This window comes from Emydura macquarii, unplaced genomic scaffold (assembly GCF_026122565.2).
Source record: "Emydura macquarii macquarii isolate MOO-44397 ecotype Brisbane River unplaced genomic scaffold, CSIRO-AGI_Emac_v2 contig_1483, whole genome shotgun sequence".
NCBI lineage: Eukaryota > Metazoa > Chordata > Testudines > Chelidae > Emydura > Emydura macquarii.
In genome coordinates this window covers 14,233,949-14,243,009 of record NW_027131620.1, presented here as the reverse complement: position 1 = coordinate 14,243,009, position 9,061 = coordinate 14,233,949, and positions in this window count along the sequence as shown.

Genomic DNA, 9,061 nt, shown 5'->3' with positions numbered 1-9,061 from the left:
GCCACAGCCTTTTCAGTGTTTCATTTATTGAAACAAATATAATTAATATTATGTCTGCGCCTACCACCCTGTTCTTTGTTTGGTTAAATCAGGTTAAGGCTGGAAGACAAAAGTACTGTACTTGGAAATCAGAATTACATGTGATACAAAGGGGGGTCTTGTCTAAAAAGTCTGGCCAGGAGTCAAAGCAATGAAATGCTAACTATCTTGGAGTGTATTTGCACAGCAGCAATTCTGAAATCATATTTCACGGCAGCAGGAGATAGTCTTCATCGTGTTTCACCAGATTTAGAAGGATTTGTTCTATTTTTTGCTGCAAGGTTATTAAAAACACTTGAACCTGAAACAGTTTCATTGTGTCAATGCGTTTGCTATTTATTATTATAAGCGAGGGTGTCAGGGCCATTAAAAATAAATTGGACGGGGTAAAAAGTGAACAAGAAGTGCAAGGAAATGGGATGATTGAAAACATGCAGCTCAGCTTCTAGCGCAGAAAATTCCTCTTTGGAATAATGCCTTTTCTGTGGTAGGCAGAGAAAAAGACATTTAATTTTATTTTCCAATTAAATCACCTCCCCCTTTCACCACTAGGGAATCCCACATTCCTGGAGTGTAAAGAGAGTAGATAATACGATCAGCCCAGATCCTCCCATCCAAACACACCTGAACTTTGGGGAAGGTCAGATCTTGCTCTGAATTTTAGGATGCAGACCCATCTCTAGCAACCAAGGTATTGGTTCAAACTAGAGGCAGGTTGGATGAGCGTTCCGAACGGGATATGGAGTCTTTCACCTGTAGGTCATTGGTTCCAAACCAGCCCAGACTGACAGTAACGGAAAGTGATTAACCTCTGATGACTCTTGCAGTGGCCTGGAGGTAATGAGTTTGGTGAGTCTCAGTCCAATTCCTAGCGGACATTGTAAAAAGCACCTTAACAGTTGGCACTAATTGGCCTCTTAATCGGCAGCCTCACCCCAGCAATGACTCCTCCAGCTCAGAGTGGAGGCAGAATAGCGGGGCAGCAGAGGAGGAAGCTTGCACTACTGCAGCAGATGATGTGCCCCACCCCTTCTGCTGAGAACAGAACGGTTCCATTTCCAAGGGCATCAAGCTAGCATCTGTTGCATGAACAGAGGTCAAATAGTGCAGCATCTAGCACAGGCATTTACATTCACTTATTCACCTCCCCAAAACAAAACAAAACATACAAACAACTAGTAAGTTCAATACATCAAGTGATTTGAGTCTAAGGGCTTTGAGGCAGAGAGTTAGCTGGTTTACCGACAAACGAGTAAAAAAACATTGCTGTGAAAAATCAGATGTCATATTTAAAAGGGTTGACACAGCATCTCCACAGCTCTTGAATAATCAATAGGATTAAACGAATCACCAGGAACAAGTTCCAAAACTCTGTTTTCTCTTTCCCTCACTGCAGGAGGCAGCTCCAAGATGCATAGAGGCTAATCAGCACAGGGGGATGCGGGATTACAGAGTATGTTTAGGGAATGATTTTGAAGAATGAGGGTCAAAAATTCCTGTATGTGACTGCAATCAATTAGAGAGAATGTAACCGTGGGAGCTACAGAAATGAAACATTGGCCTGCTTAGCCAGCAGCATGCAGGCCCTTGGACAAAAATGGTTGGGAAGGTTCCATATTATTCAATCGCTCTAAATTAATAAAATCTCTATTACCTGTCATTTTACATACCTATATACACACAAAAATAACAGGCCAGATTCTGACCTCATTTACTAGCATCTTCTGAAGATAACAGAGTTATTCCTGATGGACGCTGAATTTTGCTCGTAGATTTTCAAAAGTAAAGTTAGCAATGGTCCAAAAACATAAGACAGTTCATGTATATGACAATTAAATGGAAAGAAACTAGAATGTCAGATATGTGCACTCAAATATGTGCCTGTGAGCATATATTTACAAGCATATTTTGTATGTTGAATTTTTAGTGCAAAATACTGTGATTAAAAATAATGAACTGCTCGCAATGGTACTATTGAAAAGTGACAGTGAATATTCACATACACACTTCTCAGAACTAAAATATTATGCCACATTAAGAATCAGATCTTTCTTGCTTTACTCATGAGAACAGTCCCTCTTTCATTATTTGCATTAGAGTAGCCCTACCAGCATCAGGGCTCCATTGTGCTAGGTGCTGTACACACACATAAGAGAGAGCCCCTGCCCTTAGGAGCCTACCATGTAAATACTAAATAAGCAAGACAGACAAAGGGTAAGAGGGGAGCCAGAGACACAGAGGTGAAGGAACTTATCCAAGATTCCACTGCACAGGTCAGTGCAGAATTAGGAATGGAACTAATTCCCAGTTAAGTGCCCTAGCCACTTGACCAGGCTGCCTCCAGCCATTGAAGTCTTTGGACCAAATTCATCCCTGGTCTGACTCCAGTGAACTTAAAGGAGTCAGACCAGAGATGAATTTGGTCCAAAGACTTACTCAGATGAGTAAAGGGAGTAAGACGTAGAGATAAAAGGCTCTAGATATCCCCTGCGATGTCTTAAGTGAAATCTTCATAAAGATACAGGAAAGACAAGTTGAAATGCTGAAAATTTTCCATTGGATCCTTGTTGCTCTTCATCACTTTTGATTGTGATTCATGCAATGCTAAGTGCAAGGCTCATCAAGCCAAGCGATTTGGCAGCTATTGAAAACGCTGCAGGGAACTGGGCCACAGCCACAGAACCCCTTTTCATCCAGGATGGTACATACTTTGGGAGGCAATAGACAAATGAACATGAGCTGGGTATCTCTTCTCCCTTCAGAGTCTGGACCCTGGCTTTCTTCTGCCCTCAAATGCACAATTTCATGCTGTGGATTCAACGGGAATTACCCCAGACACAGAGCTGGTGATGCAGTGGGATCTGAGTGTATTTTTCATTGGTCTTGAGGAGAAACAATTCACATTTGAATCTATCATCGCTGATACAGGAAATACACTGATAGTAGCTGGAGATGCCAGAATCTAGGCATAAGGATGTGTTTTCGCTTCACAAGAATTTATCTAATCAGAACTGATACATTTCATGTGTATTTTACTCATTTTATCCAAGGTGAAACTTGGTCCATCAATGGCTATTAGCCAGGCTAGGCAGGGAGTGCTGTTTGCCAGAGACTGGAAATGGCCGATGGGTTGGATCACGTGGTGATTACCTGGTTCTATTCATTCCCTCTGAAGCACCCGGCACTGGCCACTGTCGAAAGACAGGATACTGGGCTAGATGGACCATTGGTCTGACCCAGTATGGCTGTTCTTGTGTGTGTTGTTCTTAACTTTGCCACGGTCTCCCCTTCTGGATGAATTTTTATAGATTTGTCACATCAAATCAATGGAGAAATGTAACAAAAATATTCAACAAGGTCCAAAAGAGACAATGGCAAAATAAACCCGGTAGATTGAGGATTTGTAACTACAAAGCTTCTCTTCACCACCTGACTTGCAAGGACTCTGCCTTGTTGTGTACATTTCTCTCCACTCAGGTAGCAACAACAATTACACTGAAAACAATGTCAATATCGTACATTTTCATAGGCTCTTTGGAAAATTAGCCCCCACAAAAAGCAAAGTGATTGGAATAAAATAGGAAGGATAATTAACATCTGAAGCCCTCTCTCCCCCACTACACACACTAACAGGAAATAACTAGCCATCTTTGCTAAAACACCAGACTTGGCACTAGAACAGTATGAATGAGGTGCATCTCAGGTGCTGAAACTAGGAATGAAGGTGGTGCTGCCACACCCGCGGCTTGAAGTGGTTTCCATTATATCCAGGGTTTACAATTTGGTTCAATGGCTGAGCACCCCCACTATCCACATTGTTCCAGCACCCATGGGTGCATTGACAGGGACCGGGATTAGAACAGTAATGTGTGATTCAGGACACATTAAGGTGCATCTGGTGAGGATCCAGGATTGGAATTACAGAACGTAACACAGGCCAGGATCATGAAACACTGGCAGCTGCTGAGAAGGGGAAGCTTCACAACGCCTCACTGCACAGTGATGGCTCATACAAGAGCTATTCATCTTTCATTTTCCTGAACGCTACTTTCACTCACACATTTTGAAAAGATAAAATCTCTAGGCCTGATCCAACACCCCTTGAAGTCAATTAGTAATCCGTGACTGAGGTCTGCTGTTAGATGAGAAAAAGGAAAATAATATATACCCAGCTCAGCTGTGTTAAAAGCAAACAAAGAAAACACCACACAAAATAAACTCACCCTCCTGAATCCCAGGTACTGCAAAGGTACCTACGAGCAATTCTTTTCCAGTTTTGTGTCAGGTTGGTACACACACTAAGCAGGACTGTCCAGGATTGACTATTTTATTCCAGTGCTCTAACTGGAACACATTTCAAAATGCCAATAGAACAATTATGAACAAAAATGAAGGTTGAATAAAAACTAAGAAAAGCATAGACCAAAATCTATAACATCTGTAGGCTTCAGTAAAGTCCTAATTTGGTAGAAGGGCAATTGTGAAGTACAAGTGTATTTTATAATCCAACACACAATTTTTTTACTATATATTAACTCCATCTCAACAATTGAAAACTTCAGAAAGTTTATTAGGGCACATTTCTAATTCATGAGTAAATAACCTCCTTGTTTGTAAACAGAAATAACTGATTCAACAATTGGCATTTGAACGGATTGGACCACGGTCCCCTTTGAAAAGTTAGTTTTAAAAATTCGATTTCTTGAACTTTTTTTTTTTTTTTTTTTAAAGTAATTACAGTTTAACAGGAAATGTTCACCCCATGTAAAAACGTCAAAAGGCTATCAAACTGATCGATTCAATCTGTAGATCAAGCACAGACTGTGTAAACAGTATAAAATCTCACAGCAACATGCAAGATTATACCGTCCACCCAAGAAGAGAATAATAAAAGCAGAGACCACTTAATAGAAAAACTAATTGAAGGGACGCCTACCTAAGGGAAACATGTTTAATTAATTAAAACCCTCTTTTCTCACTGCACTGCACAATGCTACTGAGGATAGTAACATTTGAATGAAGATCTTACCAAGTGAAGAGCTAAGATTTGCTTGTTACTAGGGGGTTTGCTTTTAGTAAATAAAATTGTGGACTTACTTTTGAACTGCTTTCCAGTTTGGTGCCAAATAAGGCGGAAGTTTGCCTTTAGTGCTGATATTTTAGATTTTATAACCGAAATGGAAGTTATTGTCAACCCAGAAGGAAAACTATGTTTATTATTTTATTTCACAAACATTTTTGCTGGTTTGAATCTATTCCATAGTAAGGATGTCTGATGCTGACTGTGTTTAGTGAAGAGGTCTCAGAGATACTTTCAACCTAAGAATCTTATTTTAAAATAAACTCTTTACCTTTTCATGCTAGCACTTCAGGTTATTGACTATCAAGTTCTTCCATTGAGGGAAGTGCACCTGAATAAAGGGGGTGATTCTACCACTTCAAGTAGCAAATTTAGTTCAAGAGCAATAATCCCAAATAAATAGGGCTACTTGCAGAGTAAGATACATTCAGTACAAATGAAAGTAGCAGAATCAAGCCCAGAAAAACCATCTCGTGGACACCGCTCAGTCCATTTATGATCACATCATCAGGCCACTACAGCAAATGTTTACATGGAAAAGTAACAGAAAAGTGTTTTTAACTGAGTTTAATATGATTCAGCAGCTTAAAATAAGGTGACCAGCACTTTGTCACAGTTCTATACAGCACACTAACAAGTGCTCCATGGAACAGGTTGAAGCCACTTCTTAGGTCAAGAGTGGAATACACTTATTCACATTTACCTTACTCCACAAGCAGTTAGTCCCATGGATTCCAATGGAACTGTGGCTGGTGTAAGGTACTATTCAGCATGAGTAAGGATGTAACGGTCTGGGTCATAAATAATTAAAAATGGAAGTATTCAAAACTTGCTGAAAGAGTTTCATTAGATTTGCACCCTTTTTTGCCAGGTTATTTTACTTTTCTTGGCTTTCCTTCTAGTGGAAGAGTTTTAAAAAAAAAAAAAAAAAAAAAAAAAGGAGGACTAGTCAATTTCCCTTTCCATTCCTAGTGCACCAGCTCCCACCGTCTGGTTTGATGTTCACGACATTGCAGAACCCATTTTAATGGATTGGTTGATGGATTTAACACAACCTTTTTCATGTTGGACTTGGCAAAAACTTCCCTTCTGGCGGTTTTTACCCAAAATCTGAACACTGGGCTTAAAACGAGTTGAAACGAACCCTTTAAAGGAGCAAAGTTGAAAACGTTTTTGTTGGGGAGGGGGCCCGGCACGGGGAGGAAGAGACACAGGACCGGTGTTTGTTTTTTGCTGGGAAGCGTAACGACAGCCAGAGAACGAAGGGAGCACTCTAAGCCTTCTGGCCTAAATTATCTGCTAACACAAATAATCAAATTCCAGGGACCACACTGCTCTGGCGCCACTAAAACAAGGGGGAGGCCTAGCCCAGGCACTATATTAGCAGGTGGCAGCCCATGTCTGACCCACGCAGGATATTCAAGTGCGATATACAAAATACTGATGCTCTCTAAGGAAGTCGGCATCACTCACAGTATCGTGGGAAGTTTTTAATGGCCTGCTCAAGGCTAGGCCTCTAAAATGTTTATATTAATACTTACATGTTGAATAGCCACTCACTTGGTCTCATCTGGAAATCGGTCCAACAGCTGAGAAACATCTGGCTGCTAACCTTAGACAACACAATCTGGTAGCCCAGGGATTTCAGAGGTCTCTTTGGAGGGAATGAAGTTCGGCAAATTTCTTATTGAGATCCCTATTCTGCCACAATTGTTCCTCAAGCCCCAGTCAAAGCTTCAGTATTACACTTTTCTCACAGAAAGGCTGTACGTGTAACATTAGTGCTATTTATATTACCTGTTATACCTCATCAGTGATAAAATGTTTCATTAATTATACATCACAACCCCACTCCTCATTCCCCCCATTTTGTGGAAATGTTTTTGAAATATGTGAATATCTGTATGTCTCTCTCTCAGAGAAACAAGAGAAAGACATCAAAGGAGAGGGAAAAAAACACCTTTGCCAGTGTGAAGAGCAGCTCTCTCCCCCCAGAAAATCAGCTCCCGGTCATTTTGTGTGTGCATGAGCACATGCATATCCTTCAGCTCTCTCTCTACCTTCTCTCGATTAATATAGCACCATAAGTTTACCAGCACTTTGCAAAACGAATGAGACAGAGCTCCTGCCCGAGAGTTTACAGTTGATGGTCAACAGAAACACTGGGCAACAGGCCCGAGGTTGTTGAGGCCAAAGGATCTGCCAATAAGTGGCTTTGAACAATGGCGTACAAAGAGGGGGAAGAGAAAATGGATTTGCATTGTTTCTGATAAAGGTGGCCTGAAAAAGGTTAATTCCCCTTCATGCTGTCTGTCCCGCCCCCCCCCCCCCCAAAAAAAAAAAAAAAAAATCCTGCTTGATTTCTGAATGAGAAATTCAGGTTGCCTACCTTGGAGCAGTGTTCTGTGACTGGAGAACTAATTATATATATTGTAAGAGAATGAAAGTTGACAACTGAGGGAAAGGGAATTTTAAACAGACCATTTGAAACTTATTTTTCCAGTTTATTAATGCCTATTTAACTTCCATATCTAAAGATCTTTTGAGAGAAAAGATTTTTGTTGAAGACAACCTTCAATTAAGACAGAGCTCATCATAATCATGCTCTATCATACCCAAACGGCCCTGTAGCAAAGCCATGGACAATCTCACCTGTAGGGAAGAAAGATAGGCCACAAACCAAATGTTTTGGAAAATATTTTGCAGATACATTTAAGGAGAAATTCAGAGGTTCCTGGCAGATAAGAAATGATCTACAGGTCATTTTACATCGTGTCCCTCTCCACTTGCTCATCCAAGTTCTCTTGCCTTACTTCTCTACGTCGCCTCCTATCACACTACACTTTGTTATTTCTTTGTTGTTCCAAAATTATGGAATAGTGTGAAAATGCAAAGCCTAGAACAGAAGATGATTAGAAGAGCAGCAAGGAAAAAAACCTGGGAGGAGCATAGGGAATAAAAAGCTTCAATCCTGCAAACAGCTGAGCACCCTGGCCCTGATTCAGCAAAGCACTTGATCGTGTGCCTAACTACAATTATGATTTCAGTGGAACTCTTCACAGGTTTATAATTAAGCACATGCTCCAGTGCTTTGGGGGAACAAGAGCAGAGAGAAAACGAAGAATTTAAATGACCTGTACATAAGCCTGCTGAAAGGTAACATCCCGTTTCTGGAACTCAGTCCAACCAAAGATTAATACAATAGGACAATGATTTCCAGTGGCATGAGACACAACTCTAAGTAATCAGAAAAGCCTTGCTTAAAAATAAGTTTCATATTACAAGAGAGCCACGACTAACGTCTCTTGCCCCTCACTGAACTCAAGGTAGTTAAACCTTAAAGCAGAAGCAGCCATCGCTGTGGCTATGTGCTGAATCAGAGCACCATCACCTCAACAAGAACTCTGGTGAGTGTGTTGGTGTATTCATGGTGGGTGTCTACATCATTGCCTCGATGTAGAAAACATGGTTCCATAGTTAAAGCACTGGGCTCAAGTGACCTACGTTCCATTCCCAGGTAAGCTACAGACTTCCTGTGTGATCCTAGGCAAGTCACTACAAGCCAAGACGGGGATTTTCAAAAAGTACTCAACTGCCATTGAGATTACTCATCTGACAAAGTGGGTTGCAGCCCACGAAAGCTTATGCCCACAGAAATGTGTTAGTCTTTAAGGTGCTACAGGACTCTCGTTTTTGCTGTATACAGACTAACATGGCTACCCCCTGGAACTTTTCAACTGCCATTGACTCCTCAGTCAGGTAGGCACTCATGGACACCCCAGCCCAGCTCTCTCAGCTCCGCAGTTCAATTGGGATAAAAACACTCCCTTACTTCTGTGTGCATCTGCCTATTGCTACCACAATGAGGTCCTGGAGCATTTAGGTGCCACTCTAAGACAGACAATAGCTTCTGAGCAGCGCACACTTGGCAAAAGCAGATTA